We start from the raw sequence: 8827 nt of genomic DNA, 5'->3' as shown, positions 1-8827 counted from the left end.
ACGAGCACGGCGCATACAGCGCCTGCGTGAAGCTCCACTGAGCAGCTGTAGTGTCATGGAGGCTTGCGGAGGCGGTAAGACGCATGCCCGCGTCCATGTGGACGCCGCCGGGCCCATTCCAACCGTACTGGTTGGAACAGGATCCGGAACCCACCACTGAACTGATGGTAGTACTGTCATGAAGATAACATCTCTTTTGAAAATACAACGTTAGCAAAGACTCTTCATGCCATAGTTTGTGGAACATGAGGATGAGTCCATCACATCACTGCTTTTTAACTTAAAGTTTGTTTCTATGTCCTTCAGTCAAGATTGTTAAATGAAACATAGAAGATTCAGTCTAATTACCAAAAGTGTTTGTTTTACTGACTGGAAGTTCCTTTTATATTTTTCTTTAATCATAATGCTGCAAAGCTGGACTCTCTGTGTGGTCTGTTCTGTAGTACATTGCTTAAAGGTGCACATTACAATTTGGCCATCAATTGGCTGAGTTGGGTTCGCAGGAACTTATTTGTGAAAAAAATGTGCATAGCATCAGACTTCAAAACTCCACCGTCCTGTTTTCATCGTGCCAAAGGAGAAATCTAATTAGTTCATCACACTGGTTATTATTCCAGAATGGATCATTTTAACCAATCCTTCAAAGTGTCTGGTTTTCTTAACGTTGCATAGGCATTACTTTTAATGTAGTAGCTGACTGCGAAACAAAGCATAATAAATTACATTTGTATGGCATCTCACTCCCAGTTACTCCGTAGAGTTTACAAATGGTTGAAAACATTAACAACACAAAGCAACACAAAACAAGACGTAGGTTTTCCTTAGGAGGACGAGAACAGTGTATGGAGAATCTCTATACATATGTATGGACATATATGTAGAATACATTAGATCTTATATACAACAAATTTTCTTGGAGAGCCAGGATGTGCTTAGCTCATATAATTGAACAATCATATAGGGCTTTCTTGGATGATCAACTAAAGTGCTTGGAAGAATGATTTACTGGAAGGCAGAAGAAATAGCCAACTATTCAAATATCATCAAACATTTCAGATAAAAATAACACTTACAATCTGTCTCTGCCCAGCATCTACAAACTACTGCCCATTGTTTCTATACTACTTCCAGTATGCCTTATTAATTTACTTTATTAATGTACTTCCAATTGTCTGATGATTTAAAATGTAAGAGAATATTCATTCATTTGGTGGAAATTTATAACAGAATATCTGCAATTTGAACTATGATTTGATAATTGCAATGTGTAAAATGACAGGTTGTAGATTATGTGGATGTGTTATCAATTAGGGCCATGGCTATTTAGAGGTTTAACCTCTATAGACTCCATTGAACAACATACCACAGGTGGGTAACAACAGCTGTTTTCCATTCCCATTGTTTCTGTTATTCAAGATACCTCTCTGAGTTTTTTTTAATTTAATAAAACAACACCACTTCCAAGCAGTGAAAAAAGAACCAGAACCTTAAATAAATCTGTTTGCTTTGAAAAGTATTACAGCTTAAGGAACTGATTATAATATTTATAGTTCAACAATTTCTTTTCCCCATAAGAAATCTAGAACTGTAGAAAGTTCTGCAGAGAGCAAAGTCATTTCTATTCCTACTGTTCCTACTTAAGTCTAGCAAATACTGTTTTCTTGCTATGCAAACAGACTTCACTCATTCTTCCGTTTTGAGTTTTTTTGGGAAAACAGACGACTTACCTTTACTTATCATCAGCCACCCACTTCCATTATAAACTAGAATATTTATCGGAGTGGCACTGTTGGCCACCAACAGCCTCCTTGGACTACTAAAGCCAATTGTGATGAATTATATGTTTATCATTCTATATAAAATGTGTTGTTGGATCTCAAGCTGCAAGATATTGGTGGCTTCTTTCCTTTGATGTTGCAAACCCTCCATGCAATATGGTGCCTTTTTTCCTCTCCAAGCTTATACTAGATCTTGAGGTACTCTTTATAATCTCAATTTACATTTATTCTACTTTCTAGTCTAAAAAAGCATATGCAGAATAAATATATATGCTATGTTCTCTGGACATCCAATAAAAGTTGTAGATAATTATTCAGTATATGCTGTCGTTATTGAAAGTCTTACATCCAGAAAATTTAAAAAAATCAAAGTAGTTAAAAGGTTATAAAAGGTTATAACTTATTATAAACTATCACCCTAAAATATCTGCAGTGCTAAAAAGAATTTGTTTTTTCTCTTATCATCATGTTCCACACATCTGTAGGAGTGATGGTGCAAAATTTCAGCCAGAAAGTATGGCTGGCAGGCAGATTTAACACCTTTCTTATTTTAGAAAGTAATAACTAGATATCCAGGAGTGCATGTAGTCTCTAGGTAAATCTACCAGCAGCCATGATTCATTATCTGCTGCCGACACATATTTTTCTTTCATTAGCTACATAATTCCATGGGATTGTGTTTTAATAGTAACTGGAGTTTTCTGCAGTTCATTACTTTCTTCTTTTCTTCATCACTTACTAATGAATCAATGCAGGTGTTCAACAACTCTCACTTGCAAACCTATTCTAAATGAGCAAACAAAACATATACAGTATATTATATTTGCAAAATCCAGAGATTATACTAGCAAAATATCTGTATCTACATTTTGCATCTATCAACTAAGCATTTGATGAAAATAGTCATAAAACCTTTCCCCAGAATTAAAAGTCAGTCTATGTTGGTATCATATACCATTCCCTGCCACTATTTTATATCATACACATGGCTCATTAGCCAAAGTTGTATGCTTCTCTATTCATACAGATCTACTGAAGCTGCTGTTTGGATTTTCCAGAAAGCAGAATCTGAATCCAACTTTTATTGTAAATAATGAGTTCTAGTTTTCATGAACACAAAGCAGTAGTTGCTTAACATGTTTTGGAAACACAGCCAAAGGAAAAGTATATTGCAACAGCTGATAAAATTCAACCATTCAGATTGCTGTTCTATAATCCTGCACAGGTGAAAGAAAGCCCTTACAAGAAAGAAGATTGGTATCACAAATAAAAATGATCAACTATCTTTTCCTACATCTTACTCACAATGAGCATTTTAATTACACACAAAATGGGATTCAAGAATTTAACTTCGATTTGACATTAAATTAATAAACTATGCACTAACAAATTTTAAAATGAACTATATTGTTTGAAATCTTTTCAAACAATTATTGCAGAATGTTATAAATTGCATTTGGGGAAAATAATGTCACAGAAATTACTTAACGGTCATTGAACCCTTTTAAATAATTATTTCTTTGTAGTGATTTTTCAGAGCATTCATTAATAACTTAGTTCAAAAATTATCTTCCTGCGACTGATCTAAAATACATAAACACATATATCCAACCCACACTTCCATCCATCCATCCATCCATCCATCCATCCATCCATCCATTTGTTTTAGATGTTAATTCCTTGGGATAAGTGTTTTTCAACCTCAGCAACTTTAAGATATATGGATTTCAACTTCTTCTGGCTGGGAAATTCTGAAAGTTAAAATGCACACATCTTAAACATGGTGAAGTTGAGAAACACTGCTTTAGATAGAGATTGAATCCACACCCTTACAGAACAATCAGAGACTTTTGAAGTCATAATAAACAATAAGACTTAAACTTTGCTTTTGTTGTAGAAATGGAAAATAAATTAAATATTGTTAATATTTATCTTAGCTAATTATCAAATTGCAATTGCATGCATGCGCACACACACAGACACACTCACACTGACACATAAAATTGCAGTTTGATAATTAGCTGAGATCTAAGCGAAGGCTGCCCAAAGAAGAAATAGGAAACTATTTACCACAGACTTTCGGGAATTAAGCATAGATATGCTTCTGTGAGCAGCTGAATTTTCTTTTGATGGGGGTTTTCATGTAGGGAAATAAAACTCTTTAGTGAATTTCACCTCAGCATCCTATGCTTCCAGTGGCTGAATGCAGGTCCCAGAAGGGTGAATATAATAAAACCCAGAAGAGTGCTTTGTCAGTGAGATAGCTTATGAATGGGTCCTTCACAGAAAGCTTCATTGATGTGAAACAGCCTTCAAAGCTTTGTTAGGGCTCACAATAATTAGTATCTATCACGCAGGGGGGAAAATGAACATGCCTTGTTTGATAAACAGATGTGGCAATTTTTGTACTTGTTGAAAAAAGCCAACCACTGCCCCCTCTGAAATTGCCGGAAATAGTGTCTCTTTCATCCCTCTCCCTTGCTAGATGCCCATACTTCTCCTCTGGGGCCCTTCATTTTTCTTTTGGGAGGAAAACTTGGAATAGAATGGTTGACACTGCCATACTCCTGCTGTCTAAACCCATGGATTAAAAGCAGTAAGAGCTGAGTTATTCTAGGAGCCGTGGTGGCGCAGTGGTTAGAATGCAGTGTTGCAGGCTAACTTGCTGTTCACTGCCAGGAGTTTGATTCTGACTGGCTCAAGGTTGACTCAGCCTTCCATCCTTCTGAGGTCATTAAAATATGCTGAGTCGATGAACAGTTTAGAGAGAGCCACGAAGTGGTATGTAAGTGCTATTACTATTGCTACTCTGATATATGCTCACCCTTACTCCTTGTAATGCAAAATAAACTGGATGAATTATACCTCACAATATAAACTCATTTTAATATTATCTGTCAACGCTGGAAATCCATGTTGATTTCTACTTCTGGAGATACTCTTTTGGTACAAAGAATGATTTCCTTACTTGTGGTTTCACAATTAAAGCCTCACGTATTTCAAAAGTATAGCAAATCACTTCTTTGTGTTTATGTCATGTTTCTTGCACGTACATTTAAGTAGCCAATTCACATGAATAAAGGCAAGATACATTGCCATTCTTATCATGGTGCAGATCTGTTAACTCTTCAAATCTCTGAATGCTGCTGCACCTTTTTCAGTTCTGCATTTAATGCTTTTATGGCCTCTATCTTTAGATGTGATGCTATAATTGATAGTGTTGAAGTACAAACTGATTTTTTTTCTTTCCTTTCCCACCCTCAATGCCTTCACTGACATTTTGTAATGGCTTCCACATTTTAATACATTAAATAAACAATGAAACTAAATGTGATTAAAAATAAATCATATATTAAAAATATAATGAGTATTTTCTACCTAATTAAAATGTTTTAGAAGATCAGGCATGTTTAGCAAACATACGCCCCAGAGTGGGAGTGCTTGAGGTTTCCCCATAACTTTTGTGCAGGTTCATCTGATTCCTTATTTGCTGCTAATTTTCAGAAAGTTAAAATGTAATGTAGTAATAAGATAGTAAATGATGGATGGAGAAGATTTCAGTTTATAAACGGGATATAGGAAAATATGGTTTTACTCTGGATGTCCCATTTCCTTCTTTCAGGCATTTATTTTCCTTGTGCTATGCATGTATGTGGATCTGGACACTTTCTCCAAGATTGGTCCTCATCAAAATCAGGTTCCACATCCAGAACATAAAAAAAGAAAAAAACCTGCAGTAGGACTATGTCTGTCAGATGCTGAAGTGAGGCCTCTTCATCTCTTGTTCTCTAGTTGGTTGTGTGAATACAAAGCCTTGTACTTCATGCCTACTTCCTTCATACTCCTACTTCTCATTAACAGGAGTCTGAGGACAGTAAGTGTCACTTTCCAAGGTCAATTGATGCTTCCCTTCAAAATGTAGGAAACAGATGTCATAATAATTAGTTTTCCACTAATAAATAGTCTACCAAACATTATTCCTGGACTAACTAATGAACTAGCTGGGGAAATCAATGTTGGATAGCAGTTTTAACAATCTGTTTGACTTAAAATGAAATAATTCAATGACTGCACAATAGGAAGTTGCATAGTGCAAGATTAGCTAGTTCTCCATCTTCCAGCTTTCCTTTGTGTAAGGAAGGCATAAGAAATAATTTAGCTAATTTAAACTAATTCATCTCTTCAGCACCAGGTAGATAATATTATACAAAATGGCAGAGACTGATGAAGATGATTGCCAAACTCCAGTTGGTAGTCTTTACTTTCTTGGAGAAGAGCAAATGTCCCTGTCTTCAACAGGGGAAGAAGGAGAATTTGAACATTTTGTTTACACTGGAAGTAGCATGTTTGTGAGCAACTGGGTGAGCATGCTGTCAACTCTGAAGCTGGCTGAACTGTGGCCATTTCCCTTCTTTGTAGCTCTCTAGGGAGATTTCTCTTCTCACTGCTTCAGAGCTGACACAGCCTGGAGCCAAGGGGCCAGGGAGGGTGTGTGTGTAGAGATAGCTAGGGTATTGTAGCCTAAATAAAATTCTTTCCCCTGGGAATCAAGGATGCTGCTGCAGGTGTTTGGATGATGGAGACTGAGGTCGTCTAGCAAATGGACTGTATGCTGATTGGACCATGTGACTGGAGACTCTGGGGCAGAGGTGGGATTCACTTAACTTCCCAATTGGTTCGCAAATGTGAGCGCATTCGTACTTAGGGAATTATGAAAGCAGTATTTAAATGTCTGAAGGGTTATTACATTCGAGAAGGAGTGGGTGTATCATTTGTTATCTCACAATATAACCAGGGGTGGGTTCCGGCAGTCATCTCTGCTGGTTTGCTCGTGGGCGTGCCGTGCGCACTTGCTTGATGTGTGTTTACTTGATTTGTGTTGTGCGTGCATGCGCAGTCCAATAAAAATTGCTCTGCGCATGCGCAGAAGCAAAAAACCAAGATGATAGCGCCTATGGTGCCATCCAGATAACTGGTTTGGGGGCATGGCAGGCCTGGGTCGCTGCTGGTTCCAGCAACCTAGGCCACCAAACCACTGAGATGTTATAGTGGATCATACGTTGATCAAAGACTCAAATAGATGACTGTTTATGACCCTATGAAGGAAGAAATAAATAACTGATTATTTAGAATTATCCAATCAGTGATTTATGAACATATCGTGTATACTTATTTATTCATAGGTAACCCTATGTAGGACTAAGATGAACATACAATTAAACTGCTAATTAAACTGTTAACATCTGCCTTCAAATAATGTAATCATAGTTTGAAGAAATGTCTCAAAAGTTTGTAAATGAAGATGAGGCTAAGCATAAGAATATTTTGAAATGCTGCCATCTTCTGGCAATTTAGGAAATGATTCTGATAGAGTACTCTCAAATTTTAAACCACTTCCAACCTGGTGTTCTTGAGAAGTTTGGGTTTTTAATATAATTTCCCAATCCAATGAGATGTTGATTCAGGATAACAAAAATAGCAGTCAGCAACAGCAACAGATTTGGGGAAGCAAACCTTGTCTAATTGAAAATACCTTCACAACATGAAAACAGCTACCAATTTTAACAGATTAATCTCTCTAATTCTCTCTCCCAAGTCCAACATTGTCATTCTTATTAAAGATGAAACTCAGCACAGAAAAATATTTCAGGTTGAATATGTACTTGCATGGACATACTATAGTTTTTGGGGATGAGTGTTTGCCATTGCATTTTTCTACCTTAGTTTTTCCACGTCTCAATTTATTCAGCAGTCCAGGGCTCCCATCTAAAGACTAATCAGGGCTGATCCACTTGGCTTTCTAAGTCAATGCTTGTTCGTTTGTTTTTCATATTTCTACACTGCTCCTCTTCCTCAAAGAGGGACTCTGCGTGATGTACAATAAAAAGGTTATCTGGGTACTGCCACCTATATGAGTGTAAGAATATTTACCAAGCATATAAGAGAGGGCTGTCAAACTCCCAGCCTCTAGGGCTGGATACACCATACACTGGCCACGTCCAACACCCGGTTTAGCGAAGAGAAAAAAGTCCCAATTCGTCATGTGATGCTGCCATGTCAATGTCATCCTTGATATAAGGAAAAGAACTAATTCACCTAAAAGTTGACCATTTCAAGGCACCATCTTCTAGTTCCTCTACTAATTTCATACTTGTTTATCTTTTTGTTTAAGTCTTAATGAAATTGCAAGTACATAAAAATAACAGGGAGAGAACTAGAGGGGTGGTTTATTTTTTATATCACCTACCTCTTTTCTTCAAAGCTTAGAGTATCTAGGATTCTTACCCCATCTGATTTGTATAAAAACAGCCCAGCAAGATACATTGGGTTGAGGAACATTTGTTGCCCAGAGTCACATTGAGTTGGGTGGCCTTATAAATTGAATGAATTAATGAATGAACTCAAATCCCCCAATTTTCTTCTTTGGCTGAATGAGAATTGGAAGCTTGATCTCCCAATCTTAATTAGCTATAAACCAATATATTAAAGTTGTCTCTTCATTCTATGTGTTTTAAAGCTCATCTTAAGGGTAGTAGAGAATGCATCTGAGATTTTAGGAAATTATTGCCAATCAGAGTAGACAATTTAGTAAATAATAATGGAACGGAATGGAAGGGAAGAGAGGAGAGGAGAAGAGAAGAGGTGCATATCTTTTCTAATCAACCATGGATCTCAACCATGTGAATTTCAGTTTCTGTACTTCAATCTGCCTCAGCATCAGTTAACTTCAGTATCTCCTGGTGGTGTGAAACAATTATCTGCCAAGTAATCAGACAATTAGATGGTGTGATTAGAAACAGCAGGAACTTGCTGTTACAATTGCATTTGGAATAATCCAAGTGGATGTGAATCCAGAAACATGGATAATACCTAAACAACCTTTTCTAGCAGAGATTTTATGACCAAAACGATAAAGAAACCCTAGGAAGATTCTCAGGGACTGAAAGGAGCACTGTTTTTTTTTTTTTTTTTGCAAAGTCTTATTAGTTATGGATACAAAATAGTTCCATGGTTTACGGAAGTAGAAATTGAAGCCTGATAAATCCATT

This window comes from Natrix helvetica (genome assembly GCF_964273705.1).
Source record: "Natrix helvetica genome assembly, chromosome: 3".
Taxonomy (NCBI): Eukaryota; Metazoa; Chordata; class Lepidosauria; order Squamata; family Natricidae; genus Natrix; species Natrix helvetica.
This window is presented reverse-complemented; position numbering follows the sequence as displayed.